Source organism: Lagenorhynchus albirostris, chromosome 3, assembly GCF_949774975.1.
Source record: "Lagenorhynchus albirostris chromosome 3, mLagAlb1.1, whole genome shotgun sequence".
Classification (NCBI taxonomy): Eukaryota; Metazoa; Chordata; class Mammalia; order Artiodactyla; family Delphinidae; genus Lagenorhynchus; species Lagenorhynchus albirostris.
Window position 1 is genome coordinate 4,658,737 of NC_083097.1, and position 24,524 is coordinate 4,683,260.

Sequence of the window (24,524 nt, forward strand, 5' to 3'; positions counted from 1 at the left end):
CACAGACACACATGGCGTTCTTGAGGAAATACCTTTTCAAAAAGTAGTAAAGACACAGAAGCAAGACTGTTTAGTAAAGGTCTCTATGTGTTCATGGAAAGAATATATTTAATGGGCAAGGGCTGCCTTGCAAATCCTTGAGGTTAGGAATTTGCTACAGCTTTTGTTAAACCTTAAATAATATATTTCTGTGAACTTGGATTTGAGGGGAGCCCTGTGCTTCCTTAAAAGAATTTATCATGGGAGAGTAAGGTGATTTTTGCTTTCTTATAATATTTCTGAGGATTTCAAAATCTTTAAAAATAAACATATTTATCTTATAATTAGATAGGGAAATTAGATAGGGAAAATAAAAACAAAATGAATCAACACAAAATTTTAATAATAAACTATTTCCATCTTTCATCTTGGTTCTCATGAGCAGCCACAGCTGGGAGAAGCCACTTGTTGGTTTCCGGAGAAGTTTGCTCTTAAGCAGGATTGAAGAGGAAGAAGTGCACCCCTACTGGCACCAGAATCTCTCCCCCTCCCCCTCCCCCTCCCCCTCCCCCTCCCCCTCCCCCTCCTCCTCCTCTTCTGGTCTGTTAAATCCACAAGGCCTCTCACATGAAGTGTGAGCTGCAGGACTGATGCTGTTTGCACAGCATTTGTCATACCTGTGAGAAGATGAAACAGCGTTTAAGAGGAGGAATGTGCCTCTTTCTGTCTCAGCTGTAATAAACTTGGCCTTTATCTGCAGCTCAGCGTTAGGGATGAGAGCTGCCTTGGGTGTAGGGATGTGTGTGTGTGTGTGTGTGTGTGTGTGCATGTGCATGTGTGTGGGTGTGTGTGTTTGTGTGAAGGAGATGCATGGAACTCCATGTAATACAAAGAGGAACAAAGACAGGGAAATGTGATCTTCTGGGTGATCTTAAAGGGCTCCTTTATCAATGGAAAATGATTTTGATTTTGTGAAAATCTCAGGCTGCACCTGTGGAACCCATTCCCTCCCTTTTTACAGGCAGGTGACCTTCCACAGCTTAGCACAGCCCTGAACTATGCCTTGTGGACAGAATAGATTTTAGAGACACACAATATTGGAAGAGCAGTGGGGAAATAGTCTGTTTACTTACCTGGGAAATAATGGAATTCCTTGGGTGGGCTGGAAGCACACTTGTATTAAGTGGCTAAGAAGCTGGCCAGGAGGATTGGACTGCACTCTTAAGGTGAGTTCTAGAGACGTGCAGTCATTGCCATGGGAAGGGGGCCTTTGTGCTGCACATTTTTCTTTGTGTCTTGTTTTATTTTACTCTGGGTGTGTGTGTCACTAGCCACACGTCTCCCCAGCTGCCATGTGAGTTGCAGACCTCACTACTCCAGGTGTGGATATGCAGACCAACCAGGGGTGCCAAGGGTCCTGGCCAGGAGGGTAAAAGTCATCCCTGGAAGCACTGGGGAAAGTGAGCACAGTGGGGGAAGGCAGCTCCTCTGATGAGTCGCCTGCGGTTTTACAAGTTCAGCTTCACACAGCATAGGTGTCACAGGCTCAGCCGACAGACTCAAATGTTCTTTCCCTCTCTGCCCAGGAAATCATGGGGCGAACTCGCAACCACTGTGCCCTCTCCTGTGAGTTCTCTTCATGGACCCCCTGAGCTGCAGGGCAGGGTGCAGCTGGACTCCCACCTGCGTGGACACGATCACACTAGCCTTGCCCCTCCATCCAGGCTCCGAGGGCTGTGTGCAAGCACCCCTTCTCAGATTGCCTTAATGAACGTGAGACAATGGAACACACATGAATTATCTTTCCTCCTTTTCCCAAATCAAGATATCTTAATTTTCCTCGCCCACTTAGAATACAAGTTATTTGAGGTTTTTCTCATTTTTCTATTTCTTAGGAAATACCAGGTTTATATTTAGTCATTTACTATGGATTTTTCTTGGATTCTGATATTTAAGTCAGAGTTATTTTGCATGGCTACTAGTGGTTAGAAGGTAACCACAGTTTCAGGTTTGTGTTAAGCGTAGGTGGAGGGTGCTAATGTTGGCTGAAGGGTGTATCTGTGCTCTGTGTATGTGTGTGTGTGTGTGTGTGTGTGTGTGTGTGTGTGTGTGTGTGTGTGTGTGTATCTGTGTCATGTTCTGGAACACAGTGTGCATGACCGTCGGTGAGAGTTCATTGCTCTTGTCAATCTCACTGATGATACCAGAATCTGGTTAGAAGAGACATACCATCTTCATCTTTGCCTTGCTTCCAACCTCGGTGGCTCCCAACACATCCTCAGGTAAATTAAATCATCCATGAGGTCCTGGAAATGTCTCTTTTACCTACCACTTTCTTGCCCCTCAATCAGCATCGCTGCTTCTGCAGGACAAAAGGTGCCTTCCTGGTCCATGGGCCAAATCCTCTCTAGGTCCTTCCTCTGCGTGCTCCGCACTTCTCACTCCCCATCCATGCAAGCTGCCCAAGCGGCCATGCCCGGCTTTCAAGATACTGCTCCCCTGCAAGATACCAACTTGGTCCTAAAACAAATTTGATTTCAATCCAGCAGGGGGTCTCTGAAGGAGCCCTGTCTCTTTCTAACTTCCACTAACTCAACAGATCTTCATAGAGATCTGAGCTGGTCATTCTTCTTTTGTTTTTGTTTGTGTCTCAGAATTTCAGATCTGTAAGGAATTTGCAATCCCCTGGTCTAATTCCCTCATCTTGCAGATGAAGCTAATCCCTTCCAGTATCTGTCTTAAGTCCCAGGCCAGGTAGAGGATAATGACTTCACTTATCCTCCCTTCTACTAACTCCTGCTCACGGGTGGTTTGTCTATTGCTTTAGAGCAAAAACAGGGTCCCAAAAAAGTGCCTGGGGAGGTCTTGGATGGCCTGATGATAGAAAATGACAACATGGCAGGCTCAGTCATAGGGTCTCCAAACCCATCAGGCACTTTCCCCTGTGACAGCTGTGATTAGTGACACTGAGTTGACCATGAGGGAAGACTAGTTCCAGAACTTTTCAAATACCCCAAGTAAAAACCCCACCCCATACCCATTAAACAGTCCTTCTACCCCAGGCCCTGGCTCACACGCACAAATTTGCTTTCTCTATCCATAGATTTGCCTAATCTGGTCATTTCCTATAAATGGATCATGTAGCATGTGGCTTTGTGTCTGCCTTCTTCCACTTAGCGTAGCAGTTCCACCCCATTTAGGGGTGACACTGGCACAACATTATGAATGTACTGGATCCAGGCCCCTGGATTTTACAGTTGAAAACGATAAAGTTTATGTTATATGTATTTTACCTCAAAACTCTACTTAAGAAAATAGAGTTTTGTTTCGTTTAAATGTACAGAAGAAGCTGATTGAGAATTGACAAAAATTTGTCAAGTATAGATTTTGCTGCCTATTCATAAATAAATAGATGAAACAGCTGTAAATTGAAAACCAGTTGCTTTTGCTCAGTATGGGATATGGTTAACCATAGAAATCCTATCCTTGTCATTCAGTTTAAACCCACTCTTATTCTTGGAACTGTATAAAAAAGAAGCTAGGTTTCAGCTCAGCTCTGGTCAAATTGCTGTGAGTACCTAATTAGTATGATAAACAAGTGAAGGTTTATTGAATAGTTAATTTACACTCAACATTACATCATATTTTCTTGTTCTTGATGTTTGGAAGATCAGGCAAGGATAGAAATGATCCGGTTGAATCATCAAGAAATAGGTCAATTCTAAAGGCACTGCCCTGCTTTTACTATTCCTTTTGCAGAGAAGAGGAAATTATGTTTTGTCTCGCTCTTTGTTAAATGTATATAAGCCTGAAAACAGATGTCATTCCAGTGGTATCTTCAAGCCGTTGGTGGTGATATAAAAACCGGTGCTCTCCACGGGGGAGAAGAGTTTGGACCACTTTACAGCTGTGTACACAGCATATAAAAATTTCAGTAATGAAAACGGAATTCAGGGCCAACAGCTATATATTTTAGTAAAATTCACTTTCAAACTGTGCTTCTCATCTAGGAGCTATATATATGCAAACACACGATTATAGCACAAGTTTCTGGCGACAGCAAACAGAGCTTGACCTGGTTAACCCTTTTTTGGTCAATAAATATGTCAGAGCATCAAAATTATTTTGGTGATATTTGATTTTGCAGTGCCTAGAACCCAAAGTGATTATTTTCAAAAAAATACAATTAAAGTTCTTTTAAAGGGGATATAATACTTGCTGAAAGGTCCCTTTTTTCAAGCACTTATCCAAACTTTAAAAGATCCATTGCTCATGAGAACATTTTACGTGGTGCAATTTCCAGTGTTTATATCACAGCCCAGGAAATCATAGCACAGATAGCAGACTTTACTGCTCACAGCTCACCCCCAAATTCTGCCGTTTTCCTAATGGGCATCGTAGCTGCTTTTTAGAACATCCTCCTTGGAGGAAAATGAGTATGAAGAAAGGTTGAGAGGGATTTACTTAGTACAAGAGAGCATAGATTTCGACGACACAGCTCTTGGTGTGCGGCTTTGGCTGGTCCTCCTTTCCCGCAGGAGCAGTTTCTCCCCGTGGTGTGCACCCCTGACTTGCTCCTCCCTCTTCAGGACTCCATTCAGAAATACTTCCTTAGTTACTTCCCAAGTAACTTCCCAATACTTCCCAAGTTAGAGTTTACCTCTTCCTTACCACTTCTGCTCAGCTTGTGCTTGATCACACCTGCTGCATGAGGCTCCGTCTCCGCAAGCAGGTGTGTCTGGCACACTCACATTTGCATCCCCAGCTCCAGGGCGTGACAGACAACTCGTCAATCAAATGTGTGAATGTGTGAGTGAATGAAGGTGAAAATGTTCTTTCATTACATGCCACATTAAGATCTGATATGGCTGAAGAGAGATGTTTTTATGTTTTCTGACTGCTTTACATTGTCACATTTGCTATCCCTTTTGGGGGTACAGACCTCCCTCCAGGATAAATAATGGTCCTGGCAGAGAGTCACGGAATGTCCATTGGCTCCCTCCCCAGTATCTTTATATATAAATACACACACATTTATACATATGTAAAATATGATACATATATCAGAATATATACAAAATGGTACTGTGGTCAAATTTGTGCATGTGTGTATTGGACGGCACCAGAATTCATTTACATAAGTGAGTGTTTCTCACTTGAACTGGCTATAGCATCAGAGAAATGTATGATGGAAACTTAAGCACGATATTTCACATAACTATATGGGTACAGTTATTAATGACAGGTATTAATGATTAAAGGTTAATAACAAGAGACAGTCCAGGGTCAAGAATAAGCCAGTTAAGCTTTCCCTGCCTTAATTTCCTCAAATGAAAAATAGAGATGATAAAATTACCTTCCCCATGCTGCTGTATAAGAATTAAATAGCTCATACAGGTGACCCCTTAGAACAGTGTTTCCACAGAGTAAGCAATCAGTGAGTGTCTGCATTTTGATTGAATCTTTGTCAATCATCCCAAGCCAAAGACCAACCTCAGAGTTCTGTGCAACTAGTGAATTTATTTTCATGCACATAAGGTACAATCTGATGGGAAAAAATAGAGACATTAACAAATCCATAATCATCATAGGAGGTGTATCTTAAAATCACATTTCCCAGAAATTAACAGATGCAGTAAATATACAAGCATAGACATTCTCTTCATATACTCAAGGAAAATCAACATTTAAAAAAAGGAAGTCATATCTGTCATGTCTGATTGCAGCACATGAATAATAAAATAGTAGTAAATCGTAGACCAAAAAAATATATTCGTTAAGAACTTAATACCCTTTTAGTAACCCTATGTGAAAGCCACAATCTAATTTTAAATATTAAAATAGCAATGAGTGATGAGGTCACTTTACCCTCCTGTAGTTATTTTCCTTTTTTCTTTATTGGAGTATAATTGCTTTACAATGTTGTGTTGGTTTCTGCTGTACAATGAAGTGAATCAGCTCTGTGTACACATTTATCCCCTCTCTCTTACACCTGCCTCCTACCCACCCACATCCCACCCACCTAGGTCATCATAGAGCACCGAGCTGAGCTCCCTGTGCTATACAGCAGGTTCCCACTAGCTATCAACTTTACACGTGGTAGTCTATATATGTCATTCCTAATCTCCCAATTTGCCCCACCCTCTCCTTCCCCCACTGTGGTCACATGTTGGTTCTCTATGTCTGTGTCTGTATTCCTGCCCTGCAAATATGTTCATCTGTACCATTTTTCTAGATTCCACATATATGCATTAATATATGACTTTTTTTCTCTTTCTGATTTACTTCACTCTGTATGACAGGCTCTAGGTCTAGCCACATCTCTAAAAATGACCCGATTTTGTTCCTTTTAATGGCTGAGTAATATTCCATTGTATATATGTACTACATCTTCTTTATCCAATGCCATTGGACATTTCGATTGTTTCCATGTGCTGGCTATTGTAAATAGTGCTTCAATGAAAATTGTGGTACATGACTCTTTTTGAATTATGGTTTGCTCAGGGTATATGCCCAGTAGTGGGATTGCTTGGTTGTATGGTAGTTCTATTTTTAGATTTTTAAGGAATGTCCATACTGTTCTCCATAGTGACTGTATCAATGTACATTCCCACCAACAGTGTAAGAAGTTTCCCTTTTCTCCACACCTTTTCCAGCATTTATGGTATGTAGATATTTTTGATGATGGCCATTCTGATGGGTGTGAGGTGATACCTCATTGCAGTTTTGATTTGCATTTCTCTAATTATTAGTGATGTTGAGTATCTTTTCATATGCCTCTTGGTCATCTGCATGTCCTCCTTGGAGAGATGTCTATTTAGGTCTTCTGCCCATTTTTTGATTAGGCTTTTTTTTTTTTTTGATATTGTGATCCATGAGCTGTTTTTATGTTTTGGAAATTAATCCCTTGTCTGTTTCTTCATTTGCAAATACTTTTTCCCATTCTGAGTGTTGTCTTTTGGTCTTGTTTATGGTTTCCTTTGCTGTGCAAAAGCTTTGAAGTTTCATTAGGTCCTATTTGTTTATTTTTGTTTTTATTTTCATTACTCTAGGAGGTGGGTCAAAAAAGGTCTTGCTGTGGTTTACGTCAAAGAGTGCTTTTCCTATGTTTTCTTCTAAGAGTTTTATAGTGTCTGGCCTTACATTTAGGTCTTTAATCCATTTTGAGTTTATTTTTGTGTATGGTGTTAGGGAGTGTTCTAATTTCATTATTTTACATGTAGTTGTCCAGTTTTCCCAGCACCATTTATTGAAGAGGCTGTCTTTTCTTCACTGTATATTCTTGCCTCCTTTACCAAAGGTAAGGTGACCATATGTGCATGGGTTTATCTCTGGGCTTTCTATCCTGTTCCATTGATCTATATTTCTGTTTTTGTGTCAGTACCATACTGTCTTGATTACTGCAGCTTTGTAGTATAGTGTGAAGTCAGGGAGCCTGACTCCACCATCTCCATTTTTCTTTCTCAAGACTGCTTTGGTTATTCGGGGTCTTTTGTGTTTCCATACAAATTGTAATTTTTTGTTTTCTAATTCTGTTAAGAATGCCATTGGCAATTTGATAGGGATTGCATTGAAACTATAGATTACTTTGGGTACTATAGTCATTTTCACAATATTGGTTCTTCCAATCCAAGAATATGGTATGTCTCTCCATCTGTTTGTGCCATCTTTGATTTCTTTCATCAGTGTTTTATAGTTTTCTGAGTACAGGTCTTTTGCCTCCTTAGGGAGGTTTATCCTAGGTATATTATTCTTTTTGTTGCAATTGTAAATGGGACTGTTTCTTTAATTTTTGTTTCTGATCTTTCATTGTTAGTGTATAGGAATGCAAAAAATTTCTGTGCATTAATTTTGTATCCTGCAACTTCACCAAATTCATTGATTAGCTCTAGTAATTTTCTGGCTACATCTTTTGGATTTTCTATGTATAGTATCATGTCATCTGCAAACAGTGACAGTTTTACTTCTTTCCCAATTTGCATTCCTTTTATTTTTTTTCTTCTCTGAAATCTGTGGCTAGGACTTCCAAAATTATGTTTAATAAGGGTTCCGAGCATGGCCATCCTTGTCTTGTTCCTGATTTTAGAGGAAATGCTTTCAGATTTTCACCATTGAGAATGATGTTTGCTGTGGGTTTGTTGTACATGACCTTCATTATGTTGAGGTAGGTTCCCTCTGTGCCCACTTTCTGGAGATTTTTTATCATGTGGGTGTTGAATTTTGTCAAAAGATTTTCTGCATTTATTGAGATGATCATATGGTTTTTATTCTTTAATTTGTTGATATAATGTATCACATTGATTAATTTACATATATTGAAGAATTCTTGCATCCCTGGGATAAATCCCACTTGATCATGGTGTATGATCCTTTTAATGTGCTGTTGGATTCTGTTTGCTAGTATTTTGTTGAGGATTTCTGCATCTATATTCATCAGTGATATTGGTCTGTAATTTTCTTTTTCTGTGATATCTTTGTCTGATTTTGGTATCCAGGGTGATGATGGTCTCATAGAATGAATTTGGGAGTGTTCCTCCCTCTGCAATTTTTGGAAGATTTTGAGAAGGATGGGTGTTAGCTCTTCTCTAAATGTTTGATAAAATTCACCTGTGAAGCCATCTGGTCCTGGACTTTTGTTTGTTTGAAGATTTTTAATTACAGTTTCAATTTCATTACTTGTGATTTTTCTGTTTATATTTTCTAATTCTTCCTGGTTCAGTCTTGCAAAGTTGCACCTTTCCGAGAATTTGTCCATTTCTTCCTGGTTGTCCATTTTATTGGCATAGAGTTGCTTGTAGTAGTCTCTTATGATCCTTTGTATTTCTGTGTTGTCAGTTATAATTTCTCCTTTTTCATTTCTAATTTTACTTCTTTGAGTCCTCTCCCTTTTTTTCTTGATGAGTCTGGCTAATATTTATCAATTTTGTTTATGTTTTCAGAGAACCAACTTTTAGTTTTATTGATCTTTGCTATTGTTTTACCTGTTTCTATCTCATTTATTTCTGCTCTGATCTTTATGATTTCTTTCCTTCTAATAACTTTAGGTTTTCTCTGTTCTTCTTTCTCTAGTTGCTTTAGGAGTAAGGTTAGATTGTTTATTTGAGATTTTTCTTGTTTATTGAGATGAGTTTGAATTGCTATAAACTTCCTTCTTCTAATTAAGCAATAGATACTTTATAAGAGAAGTTATTTAAATGTACACAAAAGAAATTTTATATACAAGGAGCAAGATAAGACAACATTTAGGAAATTTGTCCAAAATATTGGATATTTATGAAAAAAAATAACTTTTTAAAATCTGAAGTTTAAGTAAACTTCCTTAGAACTTTGGCTTCAGCAAGACCTTGTGTTCAGAGGTAAACAAGCCTCCTATGGAATCTTTTTCTTTAATTTGCTAGAAGCCATATCTTAGTCTGTTAGTGTGTGACTGCCCAGTCATTAACAAGCAAAAGTTCTCAGAGGCAGCAGCTCCCAGTGAAACTCTGGTGCCCGAAGACACAGAAGAAAGTCACCAAGAAGTCAGGAGGAAGGAAGATCTGGGTTTTAACCAACTTATTTCTCTTACTTTGATAAAAATAAAACACAGTTAATGGAGGACTCAGAAAATATGCAAGCTGTTTTATATTACTATAAATGTCAAAATTTATAATTCCAAATGTTTAAAGAATGTAAACTATACAAATAATTGTCTAGTATTTAACTATTTACCACATTTTAAAGCTATTTTATTTTTTATTACTTTTTTCTTTTTTAAAATATTTTTTGAAGTATAGTTGATTTACAATGTTGTGTTAATTTCTGCTGTACAGCAAAGTGATTCAGTAATACATATATATGTGTATATATATATATATATATACACACACACACATTTTTTCCATAGGCTTTTCCATTATGTTTTATCACAGGATATTGAAAATAGTTCTCTGTGCTATACAGTAGGATCCTACTGTTAAGCCATTCTACATATACTAGCTTGCATCTCACATGACAATTTTGTGAACATGCATTTCAGAGTCAGCCCAACCTTAATGTTATTTGTGAATGATATTGCCGCCATCTAGCTGTTTCCGCTCTCTAGGAGTTTATGACCTTGGTGAGCTAAGATTAGCCTTTGGCTTGTTGTGATAGGCAATGTTTGCTGGTAGTTCTGTTCCTTTGTCTCATAGGTTGGTTTACATCTTGTGCCAAATAAGCCCCATTTCTGGTTGCTGAATTGTTGAAGCTGTGCCTGCACACGTCCTTGCGAAGATGCTTTTCCTATTCCACCGGGAGTTACCACACCTAATGGCTAGACTGACATCAGGGTCTCACTGAGCCTCTGCAAGTCCTGCTTACAGGACCTGTGTCAAGATATATTCCTGCCTGGCATGATGTCTGTGGCATGATTCCATGACTTTGTTTTCATGGACCCTAACTTATTTTTTTTTAAATTTTTCTTAACATCTTTACTGGAATATAATTGCTTTACAATGGTGTGGTGATTTCTGCTTTATAACAAAGTGAATCAGCTATACATTTACATATATTTCCATATCTCCTCCCTCTTGCATCTCCCTACCATACTCCCTATCCCACTCCACTAGGTGGTCACAAAGCACCAAGCTGATCTCGCTGTGCTATGCAGCTGCTTCCTACTAGCTATTTTACATCTGGTAGTATATATATGACCATGCCACTCTCTCTCTTCGTCTCAGCTTACCCTTCCCCCTCCCAGTGTCCTCAGGTCCATTCTCTACGTCTGCGTCTTTATTCCTGTCCTGCCCATAGGTTCTTCATAACCATTTTTTTTTTTTAGATTCCGTATATATGTGTTAGCATATGGTATTTGTTTTTTCTCTTTCTGACTTACTTCACTCTGTATGACAGACTCTATGTCTAGCCACCTCACTACAAATAACTCAATTTCGTTTCTTTTTATGACTGAGTAATATTCCATTGTATACATGTGCCACATCTTCTTTATCCATTCATGCTATTGTGAATAGAGCTTCAATGAACATTATGGTACATGACTCTTTTTGAATTATGGTTTTCTCAGGGTATATGCCCAGTAGCGGGATTGCTGGGTCTTATGGTAGTTCTATTTTTAGTTTTTTAAGGAACCTCCATACGGTTCTCCATAGTGGCTGTATCAATTCACATTCCCACCAACAGTGCAAGAGGGTTCCCTTTTCTCCACACCCTCTCCAGCATTTATTGGTTGTAGATTTTTTGATGATGGCCATTCCAACTGGTGTGATCTGATACTTCACTGTAGTTTTGATTTGCATTTCTCTAATGATTAGTGATGTTGAGCATCCTTTCATGTGTTTGTTGGCAATATGTATATCTTCTTTAGAGGAAGATCTATTTAGGTCTTCTGCCTATTTTTGGATTGGGTTGTTTGTTTTTGATATTGAGCTGCATGAGCTGCTTGTAAATTTTGGAGATTAATCCTTTGTTAGTTGCTTCATTTGCAAATATTTTCTCCCATCTGAGGGTTGTCTTTTTGTCTCTTTTATGGTTTCCTTTGCTGTGCAAAAGATTTTAAGTTTCATTAGGTCTCATTTGTTTATTTTTGTTTTTATTTCCATTTTTCTAGATGGTGCGTCAAAAAGGATCTTGCTGTGATTTATGTCATAGAGTGTTCTGCCTATGTTTTCCTCTAAGAGTTTTATAGTGTCTGGCCTTACATTAGGTCTTTAATCCATTTTGAGTTTATTTTTGTGTATGGTGTTAGGGACTGTTCTAATTTAATTCTTTTACATGAAGCTGTCCAGTTTTCCCAGCAAAACTTACTGAAGAGGAAAATGTTTAACCCTTTTGCTCTTTGGAAATGCCACAGTGATAATCTTATTTCTAAGTAAACCTCATCCTCATCTTCCTAAAAAATGTATTCTAACCTTGATTGTGTGTGCCACTTTTCAAAGTGTCTATAAATGAGAAGACAGAGAAACAACTTGTGAAATATAAGGTTAGTAACTGGAGGATCAAACCCAGGAATCACACAGATAGGAATCACGCCATAGAGCCAAGGCTGGATGCAGTAGGTGAACACAGATTCCGGGTCAAAGGTGATGACCTTGCGGAAATTGGAAACAGGATACGTGGAACTGTGGGTATACCAGCTTCCTGATTCATTTTTCAGACTAGAGGTGCAGGTTGAGGGTTTGGGAACACAAGATCATCACTTCCTTGACCCAAATGGAAGGATGGAGCAGGCTATTATGAGTTCCCTTGAATAACAGGAGCCTTTGGAGGAAACACAGTGGATGAAACATTTCTTTCCAGGAGAGTTTGAACACTGTCATGGTCATCCCAGGGAGAGAAGGAAAACTCACAACCTTTTTGAGGCATGTTTGGTCTTGGGAAAACCTGTCTCTTTATCCATCCTCACCAACCATCCATCAACAACTACTCACTCACTAGAGAAAGTTTACAGGGAGTAGTAGCATTCAATAAACATCCCTATTGGTCATTGTTGGGAAAAGATCCTCAGAAGAAAATTACATCATCTGTGGAGAAAGAGAGCAAGAGAAGAAAAAAATAGAAAATAAGTGATATCATCCTAGGAGCTCTGCTACCCTAATGGGTGGGAGGAAAGGACTTAGCAGCTTCCTGTCTACATTAATATAGACACTGTCCTAACTTGAAAAGAGACACCAGGACAGCTGACACTGAAAATAAAAATATAGTAATATCTGCACTGTAAGGACACACACACACTCACATCACAAGAAAAGGAAAAGAGAGAAGATAAATTATATTTTAATATCCAACCTAAGAAAAATCACTTCTTATCTTTCTAATAGTCAAGGTGAAAATGGAAATATGCAAGATTACACAGATTTTATCTATTTTATAGCTAATTATTCAATAAGTGCTTATTTGAATATAAAAATAAAACAGTTCCTGTCCATTCCTCACCCATTACCACAGCAGAGACCAAGGGACAACCTCATATACTTCCTGTCATTTGTTTCTTCTCCCACTCTCCTCCTCCGCCACACAGACAGACGAACAGACGTAGTACCACATACAGGACGGCTGAGAAGAGAAAGGAACTACACAGGAAAGTAAGAGTGGTGTTTCTCTATTCCACTCTGAGGGAGAACATGATGAATCATGTCCTCAGTATCAATTGCCTGATAAAATGAAAAGATATCCCCATATGTCTGGTACTTGGAGAGTTTATTGGTCAGGAACCGGCAGGATCCAGATGGTTCATCCAAGCTAGTGTCCTTGTTAACTCCTCCACCCTTGTATCACATTACTTACCAGGGAAGCCAAGGGAATGTTGCAGTGTTCTAGGGCCACTATGACGTCTGGGCTGCCTGTTACCACCTGAAGGCATGAGTGGTGTGGGGAGACCGTGGTTACTGGAAGCTAGAACAGAGAATCATACAGAATGGGCCACCTTGATAGGTGCCGTGTCCCTTGGTGGAAAGATGCAGCCAGCACAGTCCTCCCCGCAGGAAGAATGCCGAAGGAAGCAAGACCCTGACTTCACTCTCCTCCCACCCACAGACCTGCTGCTGGGGCCCCTCTGTGGCTGGTCCAACAGGACATCTAAGAACAAGGAGCCCTGGTATGGTCTACCACCAAGGAACAGGGAGCCAGGTGGAGCAGTAAGACCAAGTCTGGAGGGGAAGAGGAGGATGCCCATCCTACATGGGCTATGAGCATGACTAGTGTCACATGAAAGTGTGATTCATCTGTTGAAGTTGATTCTACTGGGAACCAAAGTAAATGGAATTCCAGTGTGTAACATGTTCTACTGAATAGAGTCTATTTTCACACTTAACGGAGTGAGAAACCAAAATTGTCTTGGGAAAATAAATTAACATTTCCTCTAAATCATTCTTCATGATACTAGTTGTCTGAATGCGGTTTTGATAGAATTTGCCTAGCTGACACTTCACAGAGAGCAGGAAACTAAAGAGCAGGTAAATGATAACAAATGTTCAGGATGCAGATGACCCAGGTGATGGTTTACTGTGAGAAATGTAGTGTTTTACTTTGGTGAAGGGCTATTTCACTAGGTTTCTAGATTTAGCAAATAAAAATAAAGGATTCTCAGTTAAATTCAAATAAACAATGGATTTTTAAGTATAAGTATGTCCCAAATATTATGTGCTACATACTTATACTAAAGAAAAAAATCTGTTTGTCTGAAATTCAAATTTAATTGGACATTGTTTTTAAATCTGGCAACAGTACACTTCACTGCTGCATGCAGTCGGTTTACAGGGTCATCATTTGTAAGGCCAGAAGGTTTTTTTTTTTTTTTTTAAAGGCAAGTTCAAATTTATTCAAATGTTTAAATGTGGAATGGATTCATTGCTCAAAATTCTACAACATGGTCTGGGATAATTTCTATGTTGGGTTTAACAAATTCTCACCTCTACTATAGAAGAATTTTAATATGGGAACTATTCACTTGTTTATTCATGCATTCATATGGTAAATATTAATTAATGTCTCTTTAGTGCTAGGAGTTATTCTAGATGTGACAGACACAGCAATAAACATGAGAGACAACGCATCTGTCCTCATCTACCCTCATGGTGCTTAGGGTCTGGTGGGAAAAGCAGGTGTTGACTGGAGCGTCAAGTTGGCTCTTGAAGGTTTGGTTCCCCAGGAAGCAGTCTCTGAGATGGGCATGAGCATGTAGGATTTTTTAGAACAAGTCTCAATAAAAATTGATACCCTTATTTCAAACTTTCTGGTTTCCCCGTTGCACTGTTCTACCTGCATTTGGTCTGTCTTGTTAATCCTCTTTTCAAAAGCAAGTCCCTTCACTTGTGTTCCTGGAGCCCACGTCACCTTGATTTCTCAAAGCCATTGTTTCTTCAATTAACCCTGCTCTTTCCTGGGTCATTAACTCTCCCCCAGTTATTCCTGTTACACCATATGCTTTTCATTCTTCCATCATCTTCCTTGATCTTGCATCTGTTTTCAACTACTGTGCCATATTTCTGCTTCCCTTTATGCCTAAACTTTTAAAGAGGTGTCTGCTCCCAGCCCCAATAAGACTCTGATGCTGCATCCAACCCAGCTTCCGCTGGCCTCACTTCACCCAGGCTGCAGTTTTCAAGGTCATCAACAACAGCTCTGTTAGACCCATAGATGGCCTTGTCCTCATCTTATGTGACCTCTCCGCATTGTTTGTGATGGTTGATGACCCCATCATTGAGTAAATGCTCTCTTAACCTCAATAAGGGCACTCCCTGGGGTTCCTCCTGCTTTTAACATCACCGCTGCCTGGTCTCCTTGCCTCATGCTCATCTTCTACTTTCCCCTTTAGTCTTTTCAGCATTTGTCCTGCCCGAGTACTTGCTTTACAATTTACTGCTTATTCCTGTGGATTTAAATATTATCTGTAAGTGGATGACTTTCCATTTTAATTCTCCATCCTAGTCCCTTCCTCTCATCTTCTTGAACTCTCCACGTGAATTACTTCCAGGCACCTCATTTTAATCTGTCCATACTGAACTCTTGATTCCTCTCACACATATTTCCTCTCCAAACTTCCACATTTTTGGAAATCATGTAGCCACAAATCATTGCTCATTTCTGATTCTCTTTTCCCCTCAATTCTCCATACACAGTGCTCACCAAATTCAGTTTCCTCTCAGATTATATCTTAAATCTTCCCACTTCTCTGAATCTTCTGCTTTCACACCTGGCCTATTGAAAAACTTCCTGCATCTTCTGTATCTTCTTTTTTCTTTTGCTCCCTTCAATATATTCTCCACACACCAGGTAATCTTCTTGAAATATAAATCAGATCATTTAATTTGCCTGCTTAAAACTTTTCAAAGGCTGCATATTGTGCCTTAGAATAAAATATAACCCCCTGTAGGAATTTGGGTGAATTGATCCCAACCTGGTATTCCCACTTCATCTTCTCTCATCCTCCTTCTCTTGTCTCACATCCTGTTAATCTTTTCTCAGTTCCCAGTTCTTACTGAGCCCCTTCTTGACCTAGGGCTACAGCTGCCTCTCTTGGAAGAATTCCATGCACTCCTTCCTTATCTTTTGAATTGCTATTTCCTTACTATTCCTCAAGTCCCCGCTCAAAAATAATTTCCTCAAAAAAAGTCTTCCCAGCTCCTTTCCCTCTAAAATGTGTCCCTCTTTTAACCCAACTTTTCATTTCCTTCCCATCACTTATCACAGTTTGTTCTAAGCCTGCCTCTTTAGTTCAGAGGGGGACCCCATGTGTCATGTTTGCCTCTTTAGTTCAGAGGGGGACCACATGTGTCATATTCGCCCATGGACTCACTGATGTTGCAGGACAAACAAAATCTGCGAGACAGAGCGACTTGTCATAAGGTAGGCCATCAGAGAAGGAGAAGGAGTTGCTTTTGTTGTATTTGAATTTATAGCAAGACATTCAGAAAGTAGAGTATAGCATTCAGCAAAAGACAAAGAGGCAAGTTCAAAGATAATATGCTATATCTGTGGTGTTCTTTGTCCCGCGCATGTAATCAAATGTGTTCATCAAAAGAAGACAAAAGATTTGATCAGAAGTAAACTTTGATAAAAATGACAAAAAAGAAATAAACTTAGATAATACTGAAAAAAAGATTTTAAGGTCTGTAAAAGAATAATTACAACACATCCTTGAAGGATTGCTTATAATATGTTTTGATTCAAACATATATGTGAAGCAGGAAAATTATAAAATGATAATTCTTTCAGGTATTGATCATCATGAAGTTATACATACTTGCGTACATACAAATATACACACAGATGTGTATATATATGTATGCACACACATACACACATATTCACACACATAATATATACACACATAATAACATGATATTGCCACATATCAGGGTTCTTCACGAGTGATCATTTTTCTAAATGACCTATGGGTTGTTAATAAAATATCTATTCTATTTATAATTATGTTTATTCCCAGAGTGCATGTTTCCTAACTTCCTGCCATGTACCAGGCACTCCTGCCTACACTGGGGATACATCATTCAACAACAAAAACAAATGATAACCAGCAGACATGTCAGATGTTGATAGATGCCGGGGAACAGAACTGTCAAAAGAGGTAATTTGCTCTTTCATATGGGTTGTCAGCAAATTCCTCAGGGAGACAGTGACATTTTAACAGATATATATACATATATGGGGAGGGAAGCACACCAGGTGCTAAGCACAGCAGGTGTAAGAGCCTTGAGGCAGGAAGTGTGCTCTGCAGAGAAGACAAGGACCGCACATGCCTGAAGGAGGTGGGGAGGTTACGGAGGGGCTGGCAGCAGGGCAGGTCACGTGAGGACCTTCTTGGTCAGCCTCAAGACTTTGGTTTTCCCCCTAGTGAGATGGGGAATCTCAGAGGGGGTCCATAAGAGTGATGCGGTCTGATCCCCATTTTGCAGGGGTGGCTCTGACTCTGTGTTGAGAACCTGTAGTGAAGCAGGTGTAGAAGCAGAAAAGCAGGTAGGGCCACAGAAGGGACTTGTTAGGGGATGATGGAGATGTGGACAGAGGGCAGCAGTGGGGGTGGTGACCACTGGCCAGAATCTAGATGTACTTTGTACTCAGAGACATTACCACTTGCTGAGGGGCTGGATACAGGGGTGGGAGAAGGAGAGGCGTCTGGTCCATCACATTTGGCCTGAGCAACTGGTGAGTGGACTTTTCATTCACAGGTGTTGCAAGAGAGTCCATCAACAAGGTGGTCTTGGAGATACTGATGTTGCCGTTGGCTTTTTTTATTGTAAACAATTTCAGCATTGACAAGGACATATGTGAAAAATAGACAGAAGCATCTCATTTCTTCTATAATAACCCAGCCCTGTTTTGCATTTTTGCGTGTAGAGAAATTATGGGAAAGGGCAGCTCGGATATTGTTCTGCGGTCCTTCTGCAGTCTGAGTGCCATTATTGCAGCTGGTGATTCTCACTGCACCATATTGCACCTACGAGTCAACGTGCCCTCAGGGTGATGGCAGTGTCTTTGCACTTGTGTCTTGAGCACATCAGGTCTCCTTGTTTGTTGGAGGACATAAAGTCTGTACTCAAAGTGGCCTTTCATATATTTTTAAAATACTCAGGCCCTAGATCCTCCTCATAGCCTACTTTCTTGACTTTGGACTAAAATGTCTCTTTATAAATATTAATGTTCTTTTTGATTTCGCCAAGTCTTGCAAATGGCCAGGAGTGAACCATCTACGCCTGAGGGAGTTGAGGTAAGCACTCTGTCATTTTATCTTTTTGGAAACCCTGTGGATGCCAGGGTTTGGCTCTATGTGGGATGCCTTATTCACGGATCTAGCAGCCTGACCTGGATGCAGGGAGGCAGGCTCTTCTACTACGCATAAACTTGGTAATTTCCAGATTAATATCACACTTAAGAAACATGTTTTTACCATCTGCATTTCCAGCCAAATCCTTTGCAAATACCTTGTGATTTTTCTTCCCCCACCAAAAAAACACATTCTTAACATTAAGTGTATCTTCGTAAGGATCGTGCTCTGCCACCAACCCCAAAAAACCACGACAGTGTTCTCTACTGATTTTTTTAAAATCTGTATTAACCAGATTGTGAATCATGGCATATTTCTGGGGACCAAGGTCATCAGTGGCAACACAGGTGAGGACGAGAAACAGAATTACAGACGGTTATTGTTTCTCACATAAGATCTCCCAGCCAAGTCTGTTCTAAGTTTCCAGTGGGAGCACGGATTATTGATTCAAAGCTGCCACCAGCTACTTAGCCACGTAGAGAGGCAGGAGCTTAATATATCAGGTGTTATTTTCTACTTAGTCTCAGGTGGTCGCCTAGAATCGATATCCTTAAATCTAGGATCTCTATATTAAGCCAGAGCAGGGACATTTATTATAATTCTGGGCCTTTCTCATTGCCAGCATATGCAAGCAGGCACAGCGCTCCAGCTTTCCATGGCACGTGGCCCTAAATATTTCATTGTGTTAGTCCCCATAATTATATTCTCTCTGAACTCTAAAGAGTCTGGAACAGGCTTACATTAAGGTGTATTTTCCAAAACACTTTGACTATGTGAAAAGATTAAATACCAAAAAGTGACGTAATGGCACTTGTTTGGAAAATTAGGTAAAAATTAACCAATACAAAATGAAGGTAGTACAAATCCAACAAAGATGGAAATAGTTCCAAAGCCAAGAAATCAACAGGCACAGGGGAAATTTGAGGCACAATGAGGGATAATGGGGCAGAGTCTGCACCGAGTGTCCTAGGAAGAAACCGGTTTATCTAAATTTTTTTTTTTTAAGTTTCTTGACCTCACCCTCTGAGGGAGTTTGTTAGGGGATACTCGGTAGATTCCTGAGCAGTGTGACAGATTTCATAGTTAACAATTTTGTGTAAAATTCAAAGGGTGGGGCTTCCCTGGTGGCGCAGTGGTTGGGAGTCCGCCTGCCGATGCAGGGGACACGGGTTCGCGCCCCGGTCCGGGAAGATCCCACGTGCCGCGGAGCAGCTGGGCCCGTGAGCCATGGCCGCTGGGCCTGCACGTCCGGAGCCTGTGCTCCGCAACGGGAGAGGCCACAGCGGTGAGAGGCCCGCGTACCGCAAAAAAACCCAACAACAACAACAACAACAAAAAAATTCAAAGAGTGCCGTTAGAAGTTGCTTCTTGTACAGCCTTTTGATGAAGGTCAAGTTCACTTTGCAGGGACTTCGATCAAGTCGGTTCTGCTGGGAAACATATGGTTAATTTGTTCTGAAGCTTTGGGGAGCTTCAATTTTACTGAAAATTTAATGGGAAATTTTAAGTTCCAAGTTAAATATTAGAAAATATTATTTTATACTAAACTAGACCAACTCTGTTATGAGATAGAGTACAAGATTTACAACAGTTTGGTGATAAAGGACCCTGAAGAAGGCAGTATCAGAGCATTTGCATACAGGTTGTAAAGATGGGTGTTCTACTAAAACCCAATCCTACCCTTTCAAACTGGGAATCTGACCCATCAGAAGGCTCTTCCTACTTTTAAAAATATCTCAGTAGCATTTGGTAAAGATCAAAGGGAATTTAAAAGCCCTTGGATCTGTTGGCTTTATGCAACTTGGTCTGAAAGCACAGAGTTCCTGTCTGTGATTTGAGAGTTATTAAAACCCACAAAGCTAATATCTGTGTACACACCCCACACACCAGGATCTGTTCTAATCACTTTACTCAATTCATCCTCCGAGAGTTCTCGTAAGAGAATGACGAATGTTAGCTTCCATTTTTCACAGGGAGGAAGTGGAGCCACTAAATAAAAGGTTCAGAAACATTCCTAAGGTCACCCTGCTGATGAGTGACAGGGCTGGATTGAAACCCAGGGTCTGCATTCGCAACTGCTGGGCTACACTCTCCACGTGATCACAGAGTTGACAAAACTTACCTTGTACTTAACCTTTTTATTTTTGATGAAATAATGATAAATACCATTAAGTCCAGTGTTTTATTTTTCTTCCTCGTGTAAGATATTGCATCTTTTAACAATGAGCAACAATGAGAAAATTTTCATGGAAATTCCAGAGCTAGCCAGCAGAATGCTTAGGCTGTATTTCAAGGACTCCAATTGGGGTTTTGTTTCTTTCTGTAATGAAGGTAAGTTAGACTCACAGCCTCTGCCGGTGCTGGCTGGAGGATAAGTTAGGTGAGGAATTTAGCAGAACTGGGGTCTCCAGATGTCCAGGATCTAGGTGACTCAACAGATGTTTATTATTATTGTTGTCGCCCTGAATGTGCTTTCACAGCGATGTTAACAACAGAGAGTGAAAAACGCTAGCTACAACTTCTCAGGCACCTACTATGGACCCGGCGCTGGGCCCAGTGTTTCTCTAGATCATTTCACTTAAACCTCATGCAGCCCATTAAGGAGCGCCAAATGCCACCCGTGTCTCTACCAGCTTCAATGCTGAGTCTCTTAATCATGAGGATATGCTTCTTCCTAGAAAAAAGAACAAAAGCTCTTCTTGGATTGAGTGCAGATACCTACAAATTGAGGATGGGTGGAATGTATGCGTTCATTCAGCATGATTCATCAAATAGTTTTTGAGGCACTTCTGGGGGCAGTGTGTACCACACATTGCAGTGGTGTGGAGGTAAAGAAGATGCTGTTCTCACTGAGTTTACACTTCGCTTGGGGAAACTGAAATAAAATCACCGGGAGGAGTGGTTAATTCCCACTGAGAGGTAAAGGGAAGTATCCACAGAACGCAAAGATGAGAAGTTGAAATTTAAAGATAGGGTAGGATTGAACGGGCAGAGAAGGGGAAAATGGCAGTGCTTTTAGAGGAAAAGGAAAATTAAAGGTGCAGAAATAGGGAAAAAAAAATTTACTTCGATAATGAAATGTTGGAGAGAATGGAAACACCTCTTTGAGTCACCTAAAGTACAATTATTTTAACTCAAGATAAAAACTGCGAGAGACCGCAGAGCTGATTAAAAAGAACCAACAATAGATTTGGTTATTGCAAAGGTTAAGCACATTGAATTAATGGCTGTGGCATTGAAACCAGTCCCCTTATGATAAGGATGGAATGAAACAAAGCTTCTGAACCATGTTCTTAACCCTATTATGTGGCGTTTTGAATAAATGTTGTTATATGACCACCACCCTTTGCTTTAAAAATTGCTGTTTATCCACTCTGCTGCAGCAGGGCTTTCACAGAATGTGTTTCTCACCAGGGTTTTAAAATATTTACATGTGCTGATTAATAATGTATAGTTGGCATTCAGGACCTTAGACTTGTGAATAATTGACATGTTCATTTAAGATTTGCAACTGTTCTGTATAATGATGAAGTGCACCAGTCTAAGTTTCTCCAGCACTTCAGTGGAGAAAGTTTGCAGTAAAATCAGGCTTTCTTTCAGTTTTAGAGAGGTTGAAAATAAAGACTCTAAGCAACTAAGGCAGGAAAATGATTGTATGCCCCAGGAGTTATCTGTTAAGAAAGGGGAAGCTACAATCCCCACTACCACATGAACAAATGAATTCTGTCGGCTGTAGTTTTTTTAGCTGAAGGAAGGGGACTCAGGCATCTGGTTAAATTCCACATTGCCACGCCATCTCATTAAAATGCAAACATATATGCGTGTGCAAATATGTATGTGTGGGTGTGCATTTCCAATCACTATCAGTTTAATTATTATAAGTGTTTTCAAAAACAGAAAATTGATAAAAGAACAATGAGAAACTAGTGTAAGGTTGTATATGGCTGCTATCTTAACTGTCAAACTAGTCACACCAAAATGTTCATTTCTAACCACACTTCTTTCAGAGAACTGAATGTTGGTTATTGGCAGTTTAGTATCAAAATAATTCTTTAATTTCAGAAAAGAAATGTCAAATCCGGCAGCTTTAGAAGCTTGATAAAAAAACAGAAGAATACTGTATGTAACTTTTTATTAAATTGTTTTTCTTTGCCCTGGCAATTTGGTGTGGGAATTCATGTAATAGTACCCTGCCTGGGTCATCAGCCACCAGCAACGTCACGAAGAAGGCATACTGTGTATTTACTTTTCTAATTTTACACATAGATTCCCCTAATTCTCTTCTTGGGACCATGCCCCATTGGCTACATAATCTCTTCCATATCACTCCTGGCTCCTCTATAAGAACATCTCATTTTCAGTGTTTTTTCTTTTCTTTTATAAAATGGCTTTCTAACTCTTGTCAGGGGAAATAGCCAAAAAGACGTCATGGCCCCAAGATTTCTGGGGATATACTCAGTAGTCTTGTGATTCCAAAAGGGTGACATTTCCGACACAATGACAAGGCAATAGGAAAAACTGCTTTCTAAGGACCATCACATGACACCACCTGAGCCCATATCCTCCTCTCTTATTCAGAAGATACTTGGTGATCGAGCTCACAATGCACTGAAAGTGGATGCCTCACTGTAATGTGTCTGGTTGGACTCTCCAAAGTCCTAGGAGCTGGCAAGCATCCACACCCCGGTGTAAAAACAAATGCTTTCTCGTTTGCCTATCTTGACAGATCTTTCTTGCTCTTGTCTTCCCTGGCTGTGTGAAAAATCTCTGGCCCCCAAATTTGGGTTGTGCTGCTCATTACAAGTTTTCCTCGCTTGTGCAGTCCATTTGAGGTATTCAGCTCCTCCAGAAAAATCATCAGCTTCTAAGCACCTTCAGTTTCATGTGTCCATGTCTGGGGATAGGACTCAGGCACCAGCCCATATAAAAAAGAAACCTCTCTACAGCTCAAAATACAGGGAACTTAATCTAGGGCATTGTTTACACAGCAATGCAAAAGCTAAGAAGCTAAATGGAACAGTGATGTAACAGAGATGAATCGATACGTAGTTTCTCAAGGCTGGATGTTGGCAGTGAGTAGTGCTACCAGGGCAGAGGCTGAGGTCATGACGCAGAAAAGAACATCAGGGTGGAATACTGGGGCAAGAGACTGAGCCAGACAGAAAAATATGCAATTACAGAGATGGCACCCAAGGTAGATGTGGAGAAATAGCTTGTCCTCTCCCTTCCCCCCAACCTTGCCTCTAATCTCCCTCCAGTACCAGCCATTGTCCAAACCAGGAAGAATCAGCTGACATGGGACCTAGGACTTGCAGCCTGTTGAGCTAATATTCTGTGCTATAGATTAGCATAGGGAAGGTTTAAGGATTAAATCTGCTGGCAAACAAGTGAAAGACCAGCCCTGGCTGCCCTGCCACTGCCATCGTACTCTGAGAAGGGGACTGATATATTAGTGTGCTTCTCCAAGACGGAATCTGGAATGAGATGGGTCTCCATTGTCTTGGCACGTGAATAAAGGTAACCAGTCAGAATTTATACTTTTCCCAATAAAATATAACATGATATGAAAGATATTTGAATACATTCTTAAAACCTACAGAAATATGTTTTATATGAGGAGATGACTATTGTCAAATGAATTTAAATTTGATAACATGAAAAATTCTCAGAGTATATTTTTAAAAGGTAACTTCAAATTAATTTGACAGAAGTAGGCCTTAGGTTTGAAAAAATGTATAAAATATGTACAGAACACTAGAACTATTACAAGGCATAAATACATGGGTGGAATGAATTAAAAGTGTCATATCCTTAAATTTAATCACTTCAAAGTTGCACAATAAACTTAAGGGAAAGAGGATCTTTTTCACCTCCATAGAAAAACAATATTGCACCAGACATGCTGAGAAACATGAACGTGAGCATCTTATTCTTGAAAAAGGATTAGCTGTTGCCGTGGACTCCTCGGACAGTAATTTAACCATGCAGAGTGGAATCACTTTTAGGTAAGACAAATGTATTAGAGACTTACCATGCAAGGTAGTTACTGTTGGTTGCTCACCCCAAAACTATCCCTCTCCCCACTTTTTCTTTTGCTGAAAGGTCAGTTTTTTTTTATTTCCACGTGTTGGGTGGCAATACCCTCATGGACTATAGGTCTTGTGTCCAACACCAGTCACTGTGCTCCAGTCAGGGTTCAAGGCAGGAAATAGAATCCACATGGAACTTTTCAAGTAGAACATCATTTAACACAGGGATTAAGTGAAAGAGCTGGAGGAGGGAAAGTCAG